We start from the raw sequence: 19281 nt of genomic DNA, 5'->3' as shown, positions 1-19281 counted from the left end.
CTATGGAGAGAAAGAGGGACGAAATGGAGCCAGCTAGAAGTATTGGTCCCTTTTTACCACTTATCGAGAGATCTGTACACCCCAGGCACAATGTAATTCATCTTTTACCAACCTTCTCCCATGTAATCCTTACAAGAACCCATATATCGGGGGTCTCCAGAGAAACAGAACCAATAGAACTGTCTGTGTACAGATATAGATACGGTATAGATACGTGTCTCTATCCACAGCACGTGTGCTGTATCTGTGTCTCCTATATGCAGATCTATACTCTCCCAAACAGCTATAGCATATGTATTCAGATTATATGTGTTTATATAATTCTCTATATATGAGAGAAAGATTTTTTAAAATTATTTACTAATTTTTATTTATTTATTTATTTTAGAGAGAGAGTATAGCACGTGCAAGCGGGGGTAGAGACGGAGAGAATCTTCAAGCAGACTCTCCAATGAGTGCGGAGCCTGACATGGGGCTTGATCCTGTGACCCTGAGATCCTGACCTGAGCTGAAACCAAGAATTGGATGCTCAACCGACTGAGTCACCCAGGAGCGTGGAGAGGAGGTGATTTGAAGGGATCGGTTCATGTGGCTATGCGGCTGGTAAGCCCCAGCTCTGTAGAGCGGGCCGCAGGTTGGGTTGGGGAGGGCTGACGCTGCAGATGAAGCCTGAAGGCAGTCTCCCGGCGGAAATAGCTCTAGCTCGGGGAGGTCAGTCTTTTGCTCTGTGCGGTCTTTTACCTGATTGCGTGAGGCCCACCCACATTATGGAGGGCAATCTCAAACTCTAATGACTTAACTGTTAACCTCAACCCAAACTGCTAACCTCATCGTAGACACATCCAGAATAGTGTTTGACTACCTGCGTGGGCACCACGGGCCAGCCAAGCTCACGTATAAGTTCACCAGCACAGGTGTGTATTACTGTACACATTTTACAGGTGAAGCAATCGGGGTTTAGACACTAAGCAATGTAACTGAGATCGCAAAGCCAGGGAGTAGCAGCTTTAGGCTTTTCTGTCCTTATTGCTTCAAACCCCCGTGTTTCTGTATTTAAAGCGTGGGCTCTTAGCCATTTTGTCTCATTCTCTCCTTTCCTGCAGGGGTGCTGGAGAGCGTAGGTCGGAAAGTCAGTCAGTGTTTGCATATGAGCGGACTCTAAGGATAGGCAGAGCAGAAGTAGCTAAGACATGTTGGCCGGAGGAGGGGTGGTCTCAGGAACCAAGTAGGAGAGGGACCTGAGGCACTGGGCCTCGTCAGACCTACCAGACGTTGCTGGTTGGTTTCCTGGTGGTGAGCTGGACAGTGTAGAGTAGTTTGGGAAGGGTTAGTGACAGGTGAGAAAATGCAGCAGGGAAAGGACCACGAATCCCAACACTGGAGCAGGCGAATGCAATGGTGCTGGCCTGTTCCCAGGGGAGAGACTGGTCTCGAGGCAGAACCTTCAGTGCGAGCTCACCCTTCGCTTACTCTAGGCCGAGAAGTCAGACTTTGGAGAATCCTGTCTCTGAGGAAACCCTAGCTCCAAAATGTTTCTTCCCTGAGGATGAGGTAGTCATTCCCCAATCCACAACAGAGCCTTATAGACTCAGGTACCCTCATACAAAGCTCCGGGAACATTCACAAAAACTGGAGGGAGGCGTGTGCAAGGTTCTCTGAAAGTTCCATGGTGGCAGAACCACCAGGCATATCTTAGGATCATATGACATCCGACCTAAGAGAGACCTAGGGGTTTACTCAAAAAAGAATTAAGGAATTAAAAAAAAAATCAGAATTCAAATAAAAATCCATGTTCCAGGGCTCTTTTGAGAAATCAGACGACAATCAGACGCCTGGCAGCGCAGAGTTCAAATTCCTATGGTAGTTGAATTGAGTTGCTGTGGTTGAGAAGTCCTCAGCTCAGGAGGCACCGGTGCGGGATCTCTGCAGTCCCCACCACCCCCTATTGCCTGCTGGGCACTGGGATTTTCCTTAGGCTCATTGTGCTCCCTTCCTTTACATTTGCTGCCTGCCTCTGGAATCCCTGCTGTAGACCAACGTTTCCTTTACCGAGGAGGAAACAAAGGCCCACAGAGGGGATCCGTCTTGCCCAAGATCATGTGAATGAGGACTTGAACCCAGGGCTTTTCCTGCCCACCCAGTCTTTTTTCTCCACACCTGGAAGAGAAAGCGTTGGGAAGCCGTGCTCTCCGGATGCCAGTCTAGTGCGCTGTCCATCGTTATCTTCCGAATGCTACAAGGACTCCGGGCAATAGGAACCAGAAAGGGAATGTGAAGGTGACGGTGATAAGATTTTTTTTTTTTCTTAACAGTAAGAGACTGTGACTCGGAGAGGAAAAAATTTCCCCAATCACAAAGATCAAGGAAGCAAAAGTGTGGAAGAGAAAGAGGAAGGAAATTCAAGCTGCCCCAGAGTCGGAGCTGTCAGAAACACCAAAATCCCCCCAGACTGGGAAACATGATTATTACAGAAAGCCTTGCTTCGATCGGAGTCTGGGGACTGTCAACATTGAGAAACTTTAGAAATTGCAAATATTTTTTTTTGTAGATGAAAGATAAAAACACACTTGGATGGGGAAAGGGGAAGTTCTATTTTTGGAGTGGACACTGGTCTGGAATAAACACTGTCCTAAAATCAGACAGTGATACAGGCACCCTGCTTCAAAGCTGAAAAAGAAACTTGATTTGCATTATCTTAAGTGTTACGAAAAGCTTTGAATTGTTTTAGGGCCAAAGGGGTCTGTTCTCCTTTTTGCCCCCCTGATGGCATCCTGTGATCTCGGAGAGGTGCTTAAACGCCAGGAAGCTGCTGGCAATGTCTCAGACCAAATATCCATGAGAACAGATGACCTTGTTGGCAAAGTGGCTTTCTTTCTCACAAGGGTGGTTTTGTTTGTTTTTTTGTTTTGTTTTGTTTTTTTGGTTTGTTTGTTTCTAGCACGTGTTTGTAGAAATTAGTTCCTCCAGGACGGGAATCTTCCACCTCTGTTAGTTTGGGTCTTTACTGAGCTCTGAAGGGCCTGGGAGGCAGGAGAGGCCCCCGCTCCCCCGAGGGTGGGTAGTGGAGCCTCTGAGCTTTGTGGTCTCTGCACTCCCAGAGCTGACCCGGGCCTACTGTGCGCTGTGACTCACTAAGGCTGGATGCGCCATGATGTTTCAACAGTCTCTGGTAGCCTTTTGCTTCTCCCAAAATTACTTTTTAGTTGACTTACAACGTGGCCCGGGCAGTGGGCCTCGCATACGTGTCCCTCTGAAAATGCCACGCTGTGTGCAAAAGTTTTACGATTAGCAGAACTTGAATTTATGTAGCGTGCGGAAACTATCTTAAAACTTTCCCCGCTCCCGTAACCTGTTTTTCACACAAAGTCAGCCTTGGGTGGGGCCTCGGGAGACTCTCTTCTGTGGTTCCGTCCTCCCCTTCCTGTGCAGGCCAGGGTCTCCAGGGAGCTGCTGAGAAGTGGTCGTAGCTGCTGTCATGTCCCTGATCTTCAAGGCACTGCTCTGGGCCCACCCAGTTTGGTACACTCACCCTTTCTTATTACCTGTGGGGTAGGTTTTAAAAACAGTATTTTCTTCTTTTTCTAGTTGACTATTTTTTATCATGGTAGATGCTGAATTTTATTGAACGCTTTTCTTCATCTATTAAGATGGTCACGAGTTGTTTTTCTTTTGCTCTGTTATGCAGTCAATTCATCCTGTTGTATTGTCTTTTTCATTATGTATAAGTGGATTCAGTTTGCTGGTGTTTATGATTTTGTGTCACGTTCATGAGTAGAATTATCTTGTAGTTTTCCTTTTCCACACTGACCTTGGTTGTTGGTACGGGTTATGCCAGCTTCATAAAGTGAAAAGAGTCATGCATTTTTCTTTCTTTCTTTCTTTTTTAAAGATTATTTATTTATTTATTTATTTGACAGAGAGAGACAGCCAGCGAGAGAGGGAACACAAGCAGGGGGAGTGGGAGAGGAAGAAGCAGGCTCCCAGTGGAGGAGCCTGATGTGGGGCTCGATCCCAGGACTCTGGGATCACACCCTGAGCTGAAGGCAGGCGCCTAACGACTGTGCTACCCAGGTGCCCCTCTTTTTTTTTTTTTTTTAAGATTTATTTATTTATTTTAGAGAGTGAGAGAGCATGAGCAGGAGAGGGAGAGAGAGAATCTCAAGCTGACTCCAGGCTGAGTGCAGAGCCAGACATGGGGCTCGATCCCACGACCCTGAGATCATAACTTGAGCTGAAAACTAAGAGGCAGGTGCTTAACTGACTGTGCCACCCAGGTGCCCTGAGCAATGCTGATTCCTATTTTGTGGAAGAATTTATCCGAGACTGGAATGATACGTTTATTTTGTGAGAACTTTTTTTTTTTAAGATTTTTATTTATTTATTTGAGACAGAGAGAGAGCACAAGCAGGGTGAGCAGCAGGCAGAGGGAGAGGGAGAAGCAGACTCCCTGCTGAGCAGGAAGCCCGATGCCGGCTTGATCCCAGGATCCCGGGATCATGACCTGAGCTGAAGGCAGATGCTTACCCACTGAGCCCCCCAGGCGTGCCTTCAGTTTCTTTACTCTGGAAAGGCCGGGGAGTGGAGCTGGGGAGAGAGGCAGAATAGGACGAGAGGCAGGTGTAGAGCAGATCCTCGCTCACGGCCAGTCCCCAGAGCTCTGAGACGTTCTGGATGCTACTCCACACACGGTGGAGAGACCCATTCTAGACCAGCTGCACAGGGCAGACTTCTCCCTGAAGATGAAGCAAACATGATCAAAGGCTGTTCATCTTTTTTTCAATTAGACTTTTAGGTAATAAACAATTTGTTTCTTTATACATACACAAACAGGATTTTTCATAAACGTGAACATATCCTGTAGTCTTCTTTTGTTCTTGTCATTTTCCTCATTCTCGATTTTCCTCTCCTGGGCTCCTCCTTATTCATCACCCTTGGACCTCAGCCTCCACCAAATAAAACTTGTTACAGCCCAGGATGTATTCTTCTAGATTTTTCGTTTGTGTTTTTCATTCGATAATGCCTCATGGAACTCCCTCAAAACCAACTGATACAGCTCTAATTCATTCTCCTAACGGTTATAAAAATCTCCTTTTGTGTGAATATGCATAATTTATTGGGTCATTCCCCTACTGATGGACATTATTTCCAGGTTTGTCACTACAGACAAGGCTACAATAAATATTCTTGTAAACATGTCCTTTGTACCAATAGTTTTATGTTTATGGGATAGATTCCCAGGAACGAAATTGAAGGGTGGAAGGGTATGTGATATTTATTACATTTTAATAGACCTTGTCAGATTGTTTCCAAAAGACAATTTACATCTCTATCTGCAGTGTGGGAGAGTACCCTCTTCACTGCAACCCCTAGTTTTTACTCCATTTGTAGTCACTCATGCTCTCAGTTTGAAAACCTTTTGCATATAATGGGAGTAAAGTGATATCTCATTGTTGCGTAAATTTGCATTCCCAAACCATAATTAATTTAAATAATTTTGCTACGTGGATTAGCTCTTTTTTGAATTGTCTCTTTACTGTTGTTTTGTGTATTTTTCTGAGTTGTCTTTTTTGGGGGGGGCCAGTTTGTCCATGTGTTTTTGTCTTATAGATGTTAATCTTTGGTCTGTCATGTGTCTTATATTGTATCCCAAATCTACTATTTTCCTAATTTTATTGGTGGCATCTTTTTTTTTTTTTTTTGGCACACAAGTGTATAAGGATGTTTACACAGTTAAATGTGTTTATCTTTTGTTTTCAATGTCCTGGTTTCCAGTATCAGTTTGAAAGGTATTTGTGAACCTTAGGATTATAGGTCGGAGCAAAGAGGCCCCAGGGCCATCAGGTGAGAGGTGCTTACCCCAAGGTCCCCCAACCCGGACAATGGATAACGAAGTGAAGAAGTTTTGCTTATGATTGGGTACACTCAGTTCCGACCATGGCTAGAGAAGCTGCTTCAGACGAATGGACCATCGAGGCAGAATTAAGCAGTGGGATGATATTACACCTGGGACCCGCACCATATCCAGGGAGGACAGCTCATGTCACTACAGAGTGACCTGGAGCCCCGGGTGAGAACTGGAGGAGAGAAGAGAAGACTGACAAGGAAGTGCCTTCCCTTTCCCCACAAACAGCGTAGGACTCGAGAGATGAGAAGTCCAAGTGCAGGTGAGGAAGTGAAAGCTCAGAGAGGGCTAGGATTGGCCCAGGGTCACACAGCTTGTTCAGTGGCAGAGTTGGAATATAAGTCTGGTCTTCTAACTCAAAGCCCTGTGCTTTTCCCAGATTCCATACACTCCACTCTTGGTAGAATTTCGTTGAAAGCTGACTGTGTGCCAGGCACTGTTCTGAGCACTTAGCATGGACTGTCATATTTCGCCCTCATAAAAATCTAGGAGAGGGGAGCTAGTATTTTCTCGAGGAGAGAACAGAGGCATAGAGAAAATTAAATACTTCATCCAAGGTTACGTGGTTAAAAATTGGTAGGGCTTCGATTCTAACTCAGTGTGACTCCAAGAGCCTATACCACTAAGCTTAGGCTACGCAGCCCTTCGACGGCAGTTCCCGGCCTCTCTTCCTCTTGTTTGCTTCTACCCTTTATAAAATAGATTAGTGTATATATTGGTTATGTTTGCTTGTCTGTTTTCCAGTGTGTCATTTCTAAGGTTGTTTCTCTGCCGCTCCAGCGAGTTCAGTTGAGTGAAGTTCGTTGGGGGATTGTCCTGTGGCCAGGCCTCCGTCATTGATGGGATAATCGACCTCATGCAATGTATTTGCTGACGGTCTAGATTACAAAGACAAACCAGACAAAGAGGACGGGTTGGAGAGGAGAGACCGCGGAGACACAGGGAGCTTGCCTTCCATCTCCGCCCGGGATTTGCTGGGGCCCCGAGGATCTCCCAGACCCTCCTGGTTTATCCCAGATTCTGCGGAGTGGATCAGGGTGCTGGTCATTCGCTGTGCTGGGTCTTGCTCAAGAGTAAGGAGAAAAAGCTAAAATATGAAATAGTGACGGCCAAAGTTTTCCCACTCTCCGTTGTCACGCTCACTTTGCGGAAGGGGTATGGGAAGCCGTTTCTTCTACTAGAGTCAACAAGTATATTCCAGCATCTGGGTCCAGAGCACGATGCCAGGCATTGCAGGAGACTCCACATACGTTAGCTTCGGTCTGTGCCCAGTATCCTTAGGGAGGCAGATTCATATCCACTGTGAGACAATGGACAGAGCGAGGTGTTCTAGTGGGGGTCAAGTCCCAAGACACAGGGAATGTAGGAGAAAGGTGAGTTTCAGTGGGAGTTATGGGAAAGTCATTCTAGCATGATGTCCTAAGACAAACCCAGACACTATTTGAACAGACAGATTTGTGGGAGGCGTGGGGAGGAGACACAGGTAATGTTTTTATTCAGGAGTTCAGAGACCTGGTCTCTGGCCCCCACGTCTAACGTCCTTACCAGTTGTGCGACCTCACCCCAGTCACTTCATCTCTCTGATTAGGTTTCTTCATCTGTGCTGTGGGGACATTAAAAAGTACCTGCCTCATAGGTTTTTTGGGAGGATTTTAGCGCAGTATTTGGCACATCAGAGGCTCTCGGTAAATGCTTGAAATGAAGTGTGTGTGTGTGTGTGTGTGTGTGTGTGTGCGCGCGCGCGCACATGGGCACTCACGGGTGCGTGTCGGGAGAGCGTTCGTGGGTGGGCAGGAGGGGAAGGGCTGGAGGTGACTGTGGGTATGGGCGGGGCGGGGCGGGTCGTGATGACAAAATTGGGGGAGGAAGATGGAGTGAGAGATAAGACTAGAAAGCTACATAAGAATCAAAGAGTGGAAAATCTTAGCTTTTACTCTGCTGGAAACAGAGCTACCCATGGTTTTGATCTGATGATTAGAAGGTGCCCTCAGGTCATGGAAGAAATGACCAGACCTTGGGGTTGTAGACTCAAATATTTACTTCGTGTCTATTTAGAGAAACGGATTGCACCCTTCCCTGAAGCTATACCCCTACCCCGCCCTTCTTTTTGTCTTAAAGGCTGTCCTGCCCCTGTGTTTGAAGACCTAGGGGACAAAGGTGATTTGAGCTTTCAGGGGGCAGGAGGGGGAACCCAAAATTATGTCTCATCCAGTCACATCCTCCAAACCAGCTCCTTTCTGAGTTTCTTCATACAGGCTCCAAAAAATAATGGGCTTAGGGGAAGAGGCTTATAAGGTTAGCAGAAGATGTCGAACCACATGAGACCTGATTTACTTCCATGGAACGGTCTTTTCTTCCTTGGAACAATAGCCTGCAAGATTGTAAAGAAGGCGTAGGAGCTCATGACTCAGTCACAGAGGGGCCTTCCTGCAGCCAACCCCTCCTCTGGAGAATGGAATCCTGAGGGCAGATTTAGGGACTGAAATCCAAATCTGGGGAACTGCCGAAGTGCCCTGCCTTGGCCTGCCAAGTTCAGTGGGAACTTCTGTGAACTTTCTTTGCAACAGAATCAGCTGCTTTGGTTCAATGCAATCCCAACGGATGGCATTATTGAGTATAGGGTCTGAGGGAAATAGACCAGGCCAGGGCGTTTACTTAGCTCATGAAGCTTAATTGCCAATGTTAGACGCATGGCTCCGGCAATCTTTTCTGATTGAAAAGCTGCTTGGAGCTAATCTGGCCCCCCTCTCCTTTATTACTGTTCTTTGGAAGAAAGTCTAAGAATTGCGCTATCGTGGGAGTTAAGATTTCAAGTCAATGATTAATGGCACGATGGCTTGTGTTTTCTTTCTGAATTAACCCATGTGACCCAGGGCATTTGCACCTCATGTTAACCATTAGACACAGAAATGAGTCCTGGATTTATTTGGATGGTAGAATCCTAGGGCCCGTTGTTTCAATTTATAGTGAGAGGACTCTGTGATGGGAAGGCCTTTTCCCGGGGAGCAGGAATGGGGGTCCTGCCTTCTGTCCCTCTGGAGGAAGAAGTTCTGTTGGCCTCTGTTTGCTCCGTGACTGAGGCTTGTCACAGGGGGACCTTTCAGTGTTTCATATAAAAGTCCCTTTGATGATGCATCGCCAACCAAAGCTAGAACCAGCATAGGCCATTGTGCGCTTGAATGAATCAGGCCTCTTTCTTTAAAAACGTCTGCTTTTCTTACAGCAACTTTATCATTTTTATTCTTCAAACTCTTGCTGTACTTAATGGGAAAAGAGGCGGTCCGGACAGGTACTCTTGCCAAGTGATTAGTTTCAGGTAAAGTCAGCTTCAATTTGAGCAAGAAAATGAAAAGTCTGATTTTCAGTTTCTGTGGAGCCCCTCCTCCTGCCAGAAATCCTGTTGAGCCCTGCTCCCCCCTCCCCCCCCCCCGTTGCTTTCAGTGCATTGCCCAACATTGTGTATGTGTGTGGTTTTTGGTTATTTTGTTTTTTAAGGGCTTGTGATGCCATGGGGAGGTAGGGAGGAGGGATGGGAGCTGTTTGGTTCATAGTTTTCTGGCTTTGGAAAGGATCGCCTTCACATGATTTGTTCCTTTAATAAGAATTGTGTGGGTATATGGTGGGGAGAGAGAGAGAGAGACAGAGACAGAGAGTGTTGGAGGGGGTAGGACTTTAGTCCTAACTACCTAAACTAAGGCAGACCTTAGTTGAAGGACTTTGTTTTATTTAATTACTTCAATTTGTTTTAAGTGTTGATGTTGAATTAATTTATTTTTTAAAGACTATTTATTAGAGAGAGAGAGAGAAAACGAGCTAGGGAAGGGCAGAGGGAGAGAGAGAATCCCAAGCAGATTCCCTATTGAGCATGGAACCCCACATGGGGCTCAATCTCACGACACTGAGATCCTGACCTGAGCTGAAATCAAGAGCAGGACGCCCAACCCAGGCACCCCAATATTTAATTTATTTTGAGATTCAAATAATATTAAATGAGGGTGTGGCTTTCTTATGTTTATTGAAGAAACATGAATGAATGAATGAACGAACGAACGAATTAATGAATGAACACTGGAGTCTATTTGACATGTGACATTGTGTAAATCTGAGGTGTATAACATGCTGATCCGATACATTTGTGTATTGCAATACGATTGCCATTGCAGCCATAGTTAACACCTCTGTCACGTCACGTAATTACCAGCTCTTTTTTTTGTGGTGGGGATAATTAAGATCTCTCTCAGCTGGTTATATGACCATAAAACAATATTGTCTAGATTCACTGTCCTGTGCACGGGGTCTCCGGAATGGATTTACCTACTAGCTGTAAGTTCGTACCCTACATAATGAAGCACATGCAGCCAAGAAAGCATGAGTTTAAAAGGCTGGGGAGGGGCGCCGGGGTGGCACAGCGGTTAAGCGTCTGCCTTCAGCTCAGGGCGTGATCCCGGCGTTATGGGATCGAGCCCCACATCGGGCTCTTCCGCTATGAGCCTGCTTCTTCCTCTCCCACTCCCCCTGCTTGTGTTCCCTCTCTCGCTGGCTGTCTCTCTCTCTCTGTCGAATAAAAAAAAAAAATCTTTAAAAAAAAATAAATAAAAGGCTGGGGAACGTAAGTATGAAGTCTCCTGCACACACTCTGATCTCACCTAGATGGCTCTCCTCTCCCTCCGTCTTCTCTGAAGGGAAATGCACTCATTTCTTAAAGCCCGCTCACTGGGCACTCCCTCTCAGAAGTCTGCCCTGACCATCCCAGCCAGGAATCTTTCCTCTTCTAAAAATTCTCCTGCACTTTGTTCAAAGCGTCTCTGAAACTGTTCTCGATTGCTGGGACATCTCTGAAGTCTGTCTGTTTTTGTATTACTGCCGTGCCCAACACAGGGGTGCACACGAGTGCGTATGCAGCCGAAGGTATATATTCAAAAAACAGTTACTGTGTAAACAAAAGGATGACCTGGAAATTCTGAGAAAAAGAAAAGAAAAAGGTCGTGTAGTAGATGACTATATGGGAAAGGACGGAAATCTTAGAAGAGTCTCGGGTACCTGCCGCAGAGCCACACCCTGGGGCCACAGCGAAGCTAGGAATGCGCTGACCCCGGAGGAGGAAGTGAGAGGAACACACAGCGGGGTCCCGGGTAGCAGGGGCTGGGAGGGGCGCGGGCTTCCTCTGCCCCTGGGGCTCTCAATGGCCAGTCCATTCACTCTTCTTGCTCCGTTTATTCGGGGGTCCTCTAAGCCAGATTTCCTGTTTGTTGATCCTGACTGAAGTTTTAATTTACCTACACTTTCTTCGGAAAACCTACCTTGGAAGAAGCTTCTGGACCCTTCTGTGGGCTGTGTCCTGCTGCTTCCTGAGTATTTCCTTCGTCCTTTAGCTCAGACCTCTGTAGCTGGGGTCAGGGGCAAAGGGGGCATTTTCTGGGTCCATTCTGTAACTCTCACAGGAATGCCAGATTCCTATTTCCAATCACCTATTTCATGTTTTCTGGTGGGTGTCTGGTATGTCCGAAACCAACTCTTGACCCTGTGCAGTGCACACCTGCCTGTCTCCTAGGGGTCCCGTTTCCACAGCCGTCCGATCCAGCCCTCAGCTGTTCAGGTCGGTTCCCTCGCAGTCCCGTGGCTGCCTCTCTTGCTTTCCAGCTCCACATCCAGGGCATCAGCTGTCCCGCCGGAAGATATCCTAGATCCACCAGCCACCTCTCCCCACCACTACCGCCGCTTCAGGCCACCGCCATCTTTTGTTGGCACCTTGCAATGACATCTAACTGATTTCCCTGCATCTGTCCTTGTCCCGCCTTCATGACGCCTTCTCAGCAGGCAGAACAAGGGCCAAGTCCCGGCGTTCCCTGCTCGGTACCTTCCAGGGGTTTCCTAAATCTCTTGGGATGAAATGAGAAGCTCCTCCCATTGCCTTTAAAATCTGACGTGTTCTCCCCCTCCCCCTTCTTGATTCCGTCCCCTGTCACTCTCACCTCCACACAGACCTTGCTGTTTCTGAAACGTGCTGTGCGCCTGCCTCGGGTCCCACTTCCTACTTAGAATGTTCTTCCTACAGCTGTTCGAATCACGTCATCAGAGAGGACATCCCTGTGCCCTCTCTCCCAAACCGCCGACTGTCTCCTCACTGTCTGTTCCCTGCTCTTCCTAAATTTCCTCCTAGTCCTTCCCCTTTACTACATACGCGTTTGTCGGGGGCATTATTTCACCACCCATGTGAAGAAAAGCTCTATGAAAGCAGGGAGTTTCTTTTGTTTGCTTGACCTAGCTCTGTGCCTAGCACCTGGCAGGGACTCATTAAATCTTGGCTGAACGCGGTCCAGGAAGGAACACTCTGGATGCCTATTATAGGACGCTGTCTCCCGCGGCAGCTACTGGGGTCTAAGAAATGAGTTAAAAGGCCAAGGAGCACAGGGAAGAGCAAACCCAGCTCTGAGATGAGTTCTTCTGTTTCCTACAATGAATGCCTTAGGTCTTTTGTATTATTTTCTCAAGACAATGAGACAACATTGATGGCTACTCATGTTGGTCTTTTCTCGTGGTAGTTAATAATACATGCCAGGGACACATCAGCGTGTGTGACACCCCAACCACCTTTCCCAATTGCTTCCAACTATGTCAGAATGATTACCTGTTCTATATTTGATCTTGGTCAAACACCCTCACTGCTGGCTACACTCATAATAGGATCTGGATTCTCCTGCCAAGAGACTAACAGTCTATTCTGGACACCACCAAGAAGATCCAATGTTCTCATGAAGTTTTAAACCGTTTTGGCCCATGGACTAGGAACTGATTTGCAGTACAAGTGTTTTGGATCTTCTTGTTCTTTAAGCAACAACAGTAACAGTAATAATAATAATAATAATTTTAAAAACCTAAAAGATTATTTCAGAGAACCAATTACTAACTACCTTATTGGGAAATCTTGGATGTGTAGCTAGGCCTAAAAACTGAAAGGATTCTGGCTTTGTGTTCAGATGGTGGGCTCAACATACTTATCTAAGTTAGCTTTCTCCCCAAACCAAGCTGAAATTAAAAAAAAACAAACACAAAAACCACAAAACCCCCAAGGACAGGGAGAACAGGAGAGGAGACAGCAGCAACACAATTTTGGAAGTTGGACAACAGATGGACATGTAAAAACTGACTTAACAGATTGGAAAAAGCCATAGCCCAAAATGGCAGTGAAGAAAGTGAGGAAACCAACCTGTACAAAAGGCATAGATACTTCTAGAACTGTGCATGAAAGGGGAGCTCATGTAGAGAGTAGGGCGAACCTATTTGAGAAGTTACTGGATCTCTAGATCACCTTCCCCAGTCCATGCCTCTGAGCGTTACACATACCTGAAGGATGTTTGGAAGTTTATCTTCTGGAAGTCCCTCCCTGGTTGACAGATACCAGGTGGATGGGCAAACTCGGCCAAAATAGGGGGATTAAGTGATTGTATGTAGATTGAACACTGACGGTACAGATCCCCGCCCAAACTGGCAGAAGATACTTAAAGTAAGGCCCAAGTTGTAAAGGGAGAATGAACAAAAATTAGACCTCCGTGACCGAGCCTCTGTAACCAGCAGGGTCTTGGGCCTTGACAGAGTGATAGTCATAATGTTTAACAACCAGCAAGGGCACTGGACAATCAGAAAGATGCCAGACAGAAACAACTGGTGAGTCTGCATGGTGTGGTTGTGTGAGCTGTGCACTGCACAGCCGTAGGCCATAGCCTGGCCATATCAGGGCAACCGAGCTGAATGTGTGTTCTAGTCTTGGGTGTTCTGTCCTCACTTTTGATTTGACTTGAATGCCTTACAGGTAGAGCAGAGGATCTCTCCAGAATGATGTCTTCTGTAATGGGTTATTCTAAGATTAGGAACACATTCCACAGCAAGATCATCCTGCTGGTCCCAATTTTCCCCCTGACATTTCCTATTAGTCAATTGATTTTGGATTCATAATTGTTAATGAAATAAACACAAGAAGCAACTCCTGCTGGGAAAAGAAAGATAAATACTCCAAGCTTGTCCCTAATCACTGTACTTGAAAAGTGATGTTAATTGAAAACAGTTAAACTCAGCAAAATTCACAAAGTTCTTTCCAATGTGTTTGCTAAATTAATCATTTTAACATTTATCCTGCATTCTTAAAACAAAATCATTTGCAAATGGGTGACCTGACTTGCAACTTTCCATTGCTTTTCAGGATGGGGGAGCAAGAGGAGAGACAGGAGGATCTAGAATTCTGGGATAACAAGGCACCTCGATCTTCCCTTTCTGGTTAGCTGAGTCCTTACTCTGAACAGCTCTTCTGATTTTAATGCGCTCTGGCTTGTCTGAGAAGATACCAACCTTTAACCGGGCTAATTTCTTGAGTCTGGGTCTGAATTTAGGCAAAGGTTAAAAAATGATGCAGTTATTAACCCACTACCTGCTATAGAGGTTAAGCCTTCCGGAAGCTTGCATTTCAACTAAGTTTTCTTAATTGATTGTGGATGAATGATCCAGAAAGTTAATGTGCTCCTTTTTATAAAGAGTCGAGTTGTAAATCATTCACTAGTTCCCGAACTGGTCTCCCTTGTCGGGAGAGAAGGAAATGCTTCACAGCCTGCTAGTCCTCCCTTTGTCCCAGGCGTTCCCGGTTACCCGCTGGACGCCCAGAGAAGTTGTGCTCTCTGGAGTCTGGCTGCAGACCGGCACTCTGGGTGGGTGCCTTTGGGCAGGGTTCAAACCAGATTTGGGGCTGCTACCTGTTATTTTTTGAGGTGGAGCCGTGGGTGCGGCTGCAAACAAAAATAATTTCATCCTGATGAACCAGATGGTCAGGCCTGGTGTCAGCAGGGCGGAGCCCTGCTCGCTCTTACCCAAGCTCAAGGTAAGAGCCTGGAGTCACACTCTTTATCTATGGCTCCTGACCCCGGGGTCAGCGTGCCAGTAAACCCGGCTGTTTCAGACACGCCTTGTGATGCATCTGGACACTGGACTGTGGAACGTGGTTCTGAAAAAACAGATGTTGGTCATCATCTGGCAAGGATGGAAGCCCAATTTTCTTTCTTGGAAAAATCTGGAAGGGTTGTGGCTTCATTTCTTCATGGAGTAAAAAAGACTTCCCTGAGACAAATGACCTTTTGAATATTCATGTGAGCTTGAGTAAGCCAATATTCTTGACTCTAGCTCCCATGAACCTCCAGCCCGTGCTCCTGCCCTTCCCCCACCAGTGCTGTCCTGTGACCTTGGGCGCCTGGCTGAGACCACGTCTGGGCATCCAGCAGGTGTTTGAGGCCTGTCTGTGTGTCTGCAAGTCTCTGTCACTTGTCCAGACCCCTGCTCTTGGCTTTCTTGAGGGAAGTTCTCACCTGGCCTGGCGTGTGTAACCCTCATGAAAAGAATAACAGAGCAACCCTTGTACGTTCCCTATAACCCAGCCTACGGATTCACATTCAGTTTTAAATGAGTTAGAAGACAATAAACAAAGGTCCTGTATATCTCTGCTAAACGTCAGCCTGGGGTGAGCTTCCCGAGGATCAGCCCTCAAAGGAAGCTTTCTCTAAAAAGGTTGATCTAGTAGGGACACTCTAAGCCTTACTATTCCGGAAACCTGGCTATGAGTTCGGTTTAATGCATATAAACCTTCTTCTAGTACAAGGGCCTTGCACGTGCTCTTGGCCTTGGCGCCATCTTGGAAACCACCACACCATGAGAGAAAGAAGTGAAGGCACAGGCTGAAGCCTAACAAAGATGAGGCAGAGGTCCAAGTAGATCGGTGGCTTGTGCACCCGCAGAGGCCATAGGGGCAGAAATAAGGAAAGCCAGCGGCCAGGGATGCTGGTTCCGATTGTTGGACAGCATGCCTATTTTCTAGAGCTTGCTTCCATGGACTTAGAACTTCCACCACCGTCCAATCGCAAGGACCACCTTGGGGAGACCAGTCTTGCTCATCCTGAAGTAGTCTTTTTGGTTCTTTGCCCTGGACCTGTGACTTTTGGGGCTGATTCTGTTTTCATCTGTGGCTCAACGTAACCCGTACAGTAAATCATCTCTTCTGCTGTCTTAGTAGCTAAAGAAAAAAAAAAGGGGTCCTTACACTCAGATGTTGTTGCTCCACTTCCCAGCTGTACGATCTTGGAAAAATTACTTAACCTTTCTGAGTTTCAAGCTCCTTGTTTGTAAAATGTCAATGATAATGCCTACCCTGTAAGGTTGGATCGTTGGAAGGACTCAGTGAGATAATCTATCAAGGGCAGGTCAAGAGACAGCATCTAATACATGGGAAAGAGGTTGTACTATTTCACATGTGTCGCCTATGGACAAGCCATTGGGCATAAGGGAAAAAGACACGGTCCTATCCGTCTGCAGTTTATGGCGCCCGGGGAAGTTGGCCCATGAACAGGTCATTTCAGCAGAGTGCGGGAGCAGAATGCTCGCAGCACACAGATGGTGCGAGAGCAGCTCAGCTGAGGCCAGCCTAGAACCTGGTACTACCTGAATATCTTCGTTTTTGTTTTGTAATCGCCGGCTAGTCATGTGTTTTCTGGCCAGTTGGAGTCATGGGTGTAATTAGGTGGGGCAGGTGAGACCAGAGGCCAGGCGCAGGCTGGAGAAAATGTGTGGGTGTGGGGGAGGGTGTGGTGGAGAGGCTCGGCAGTGCCCTGAGTGGTCTACAGGGGAGCTACTTGCTGGAGAGGCGAGAACCCGTGGTCAACATCAGCAGTGAGTTCAAGACGGCCCATTGCACTACTCAATCTCTCTTTACCCAGCCAGTACAGGCAGTAGTCTAGATTGTGAAAATACTTGCAAACGTACCCATTGCTGAGAAGTTCTTTCTCCTCTTTCCCCCAACACACAGCCTGTTTATAGTACTTCTGCTTGGCCGTAGTCATGGAAACCGTCTTGTTGTTATATTCACTTTTGGGCAGCATCTTTTACCTCAAGTTGTTTTTGTGGAGGTTCAAGCTGTTAGCAACTTGACATTCTCAGAAAATCCAAATTCGGGGCCCAGTGAAGGGTGTGGTCAACACGGATGTGATGGATTTAATTAAGTGTTCAGTCATTCTTGGGTTTGACAACAAACTCACCAGCCTGGCATGGGAAGCTGTCCATAATTGGACTTTATTAATCTTCCCATTATAGCTCTCCATCTTTCATAGTCTGTTCCATGCAGCCTCTGCATCTCTGTTCCTTCGGCGTGAAACGCTCTCTTTTCTCGACCCCCTCTGATTGGATACAATCCTTTTTTGGCATTTCTCTCAAAATACTTTATGTGGTGTTGTCTTTAATTCTAGTTATGTAAGTACTCATTCTTTCCATGAGATGGCAAGCGAGGAGCCTTCTCCCCTCTGTATTCCGGCGCCTTACACGGAGGATGTACTCCATAAATATTTGTTGAGCTAAAGGATATTAAAAGCACATGATTAAACACCTAGAGTGCGCCAGATGGTGACTGGAGAAGGCTCTAAAGCCAGAATGCCAGTTCTTCTGTCTTCCTGAATTGCCCTGGTCTTGGGTTATAAACATTAAACTCATTTGGGGCCTTCAGAGTATTTAAACAAGTGCTTGCCCTTGATGTGGTTAATGTTAACTTTAGAAATTGATGATGAACAACAGAAAACAAAGTGTCTGTGGGTAGCAGTGATTAACAATAGTCCGTCTAAGGGCTGCCCTTGGTTCTATGGGGTTTCTGCAGGTCTTTAATATGACATGAAGGTCAGTAAGTTTTGTTCAGACAGCTTCCCCCACCTGACTAGTAGCTCTGAAAGTACTTGGGTGGAGGAAGGAAACTCACCACTATAGGATGATGTAGGTTTCAACTCCAAAAGCAAGAAAAAGGCCAGAAGATAGGTGCGGAGTATAGCTCTGTATGGGCCCGGATGACTCAGTTTTTGTTGTGATAATACTGTGGGACGAAAAACCTCAAAGTTTCAACTGCCTTCAGGAACACACATGTATTATTTGTTCGTGTAATTCATCAGTGGCCATAAGCTGGCGCTATGGCTCAGGGCTACTCCCATGTGTCATCTTCTTCTGAGACCCAGGCTGAAAGCACACAGCCCCCCACTGGCCAGCAGCGTTCCCATGTTGGAAGGCAGGTGTTCGAGACCTCCGACAGATAATTGCAACGCCTCTTTAAGGTTTCACTTGAAACTGGCCTGTTCTCCCTTCTGTCCACACTGCATTGGCCAAAGTATTTTACCTAGCCAAGTCCCAATTCAGTGGGGCAGAGAATGGGCGAGTAAGAGGGGAGAGGGAATATTTGCTAAATTATAATTCAGTCTACCACAGGGGCACTTAGAGTATTTATCCCTTCTACGGATGGAAGCATAAACTCCCGCAAGAGAGAGCCCCATTCCTTGTGCGTGGCCCAGCACGTGATGGACACCCTGCACATGTTTGTTGGGTGAACGATTAAACTGTCATGGCTCAGTTTAACTAGGTGTATGGCTTTTCTCTGTTTGCATCGTGGAGAAAGTTGTTTCTTTTAGAAACACAGACTGTATGGAGGTTACATGTTGTTGGAAGCTCTCATCCTAGTCAAAGGTGAGTGTGCGCTGCTGTCCCGTGTGGGGGCGCTGCCAGAAGGGCAGAGTCTGCAGCCAGAGTCATCCTGGATACTCCTTGTGGGCGAGCAGATGTAAGGAGGTGGTTTGGGTGGCTCCCCACCACTGCCCCACCCAGCGCGGGGCCAGCAATAGGAGTGTTCACCTGTGCAGCTTCCCCCACCCAGTAAGGAGGATGGGTGTGCCTTGCTGAGGGAAGCTCATTATTATATAAAAGTTTACACTTACAAAGTGGGAAGCTGGAGAGGGACTATTTCTGTGGCAGAAGCTGGCTCCTTCCAAGATAAGTTAGAACAGGATCCGTTTCGTGCAGCGGTGAAGGCAAGGAGGTGGGAATTTGGAATTTGGAATCAAGCAGGCCTGTGTTGGAGACCCAGACCTAACACTCGCTGTGTGACCTTGGGCAAGTCACAGCCCCTCTCTTGGCCTCAGTTTCTTTGACTGTCACCTGGGCAGAATGATCGTACTCACTTCCAGGGCTCCTGGAAGGGTTCAATAAGCTGATGTGTATAAAGTTCTCAGGACAGTGCCTAGGACGGAGAAAACATAGTAATTGAAAGCTGTTATCATTACTATTATTATCAACATCACTGCCGTTATTTTAAACATGTTGACCAGATCTCCAATGTTTTCAACTTTGCTTACTTTTTTGATTTAAAAGACTTTATTTATTTGACAGAGAGGAGGGAGAGGGCGAGCACAAGCAGGGAGAGCAACAGGCAGAGGAAGAGGGAGAAGCAGGCTCCCCGCACAGCAGGGGGAGCCCGATGCGGGACTCAATTCCAGGACCATGGGATCACGACCTGAGCCGAAGGCAGTCGCTTAACCAACTGA

General features: G+C 46.7%; 1 long non-coding RNA gene across 3 annotated transcripts in view; it reads left to right on the top strand.

The window, feature by feature from the left end:
* Positions 1 to 571: 571 nt before the first annotated feature.
* The window catches only part of LOC103672664, a 199248-nt gene continuing 180538 nt past the window's right edge, over positions 572 to 19281 (top strand). For all 3 annotated transcript variants that reach the window (XR_005833425.1, XR_005833426.1, XR_005833424.1), the window contains exon 1: positions 572 to 3549. This is a non-coding gene — a long non-coding RNA (uncharacterized LOC103672664). The remainder of the gene's footprint in view (positions 3550 to 19281) is intronic.

Source organism: Ursus maritimus, unplaced genomic scaffold, assembly GCF_017311325.1.
Source record: "Ursus maritimus isolate PB19 unplaced genomic scaffold, ASM1731132v1 scaffold_8, whole genome shotgun sequence".
NCBI classification, from domain to species: domain Eukaryota; kingdom Metazoa; phylum Chordata; class Mammalia; order Carnivora; family Ursidae; genus Ursus; species Ursus maritimus.
Note: the sequence above shows the minus strand (reverse complement) of the source record. Positions and strands in the feature narration are given on the sequence as shown.